The 956-nt window shown below is 46.8% G+C and overlaps 1 non-coding gene across 1 annotated transcript; it reads right to left on the bottom strand.

Moving 5' to 3' along the window:
• Positions 1-355: 355 nt before the first annotated feature.
• LOC142681953 (U2 spliceosomal RNA) lies at positions 356-546 on the bottom strand. Its single transcript, XR_012853773.1, has one exon. It is a non-coding gene; the product is annotated as a U2 spliceosomal RNA (small nuclear RNA).
• Positions 547-956: the final 410 nt, after the last annotated feature.

The following is a 956-nucleotide window of genomic DNA, read 5'->3' as shown; positions in this document are numbered from 1 at the left end:
TTTGCTGTTCCCCTACTCCACTCCACTATTTGACTATGGTGCTGCATCAATCAGTGGCTGGCTCAGGTGCAGCTCTTTAACCTACCTAGGAGGGAGGGCGGAGAGAAGACAAGGAAGGTGAATGAGCTGTTCCAATGTGAAATGCCAGAAACACAGACGACACAAAACAAGAGGTGGCAATGTATTAATTAATTGCATTTAATAAATTAGCTCATTATCACACATGACTGTACAAATGCATTGTCCAACAGGTGTTGAAATAATGGGATTAAAAGGGGAGATCCCATCCGAAAGACAAAAACAATGGCAAACACAAAAAGCACTTTTGGAATCTGATTTTAGTAAACACATAAGGAAAGGGTGCACTGGTCCTGGAAATACTGCAATACCAGGTCAATGCGTGGAGTGGACAGAGCAAGCTCTATTTCCATCTCCCTGTTCTAAAAATCCATTTAATATATGGTCCCCAGATAGGGGACGTATCAGATATTAAACTGATAAGAACAGATACTACACTTGATCTTAGCCAAAAGGCCGAGAAGCGATAACCCGAACGTGCCGCGCGTTTTGCTTCTTTTGCTTGCACCACAATGCAGTGCTGAAAGAGGAGGAATCAACATAAAAACGCCTTCCTGGCAACGCCCAAATGCCCTCCTGCCGTGCAAACACTGGCAGCAGCAGCAGCAGCAGCAGCAGTAAGTGCATGCCCACTGCCACCCCTTCTCCTTTCACACCTTGTATCAGCTTTAATCCAGTCCAGTGCTGCCTGCTGAGCAGCACTGACCAACACTGCCTGGGCCCAGGCTTTTATCTCTGAGGCCCCATTATGATGTCAGAAAGCTGGCTCTGGCTCCTGAGGTCTCCACTATGACACGTGCAAAGTTCCGTCTGAACTTTATATAAGACGGTGCGGCTCAGTCAGTCACTCAGTGTTGCCTGAAAGGGCAACACTGCAA

Source organism: Rhinoderma darwinii (assembly GCF_050947455.1).
Source record: "Rhinoderma darwinii isolate aRhiDar2 chromosome 2 unlocalized genomic scaffold, aRhiDar2.hap1 SUPER_2_unloc_7, whole genome shotgun sequence".
NCBI classification, from domain to species: domain Eukaryota; kingdom Metazoa; phylum Chordata; class Amphibia; order Anura; family Rhinodermatidae; genus Rhinoderma; species Rhinoderma darwinii.
This window is presented reverse-complemented; position numbering and strand designations above follow the sequence as displayed.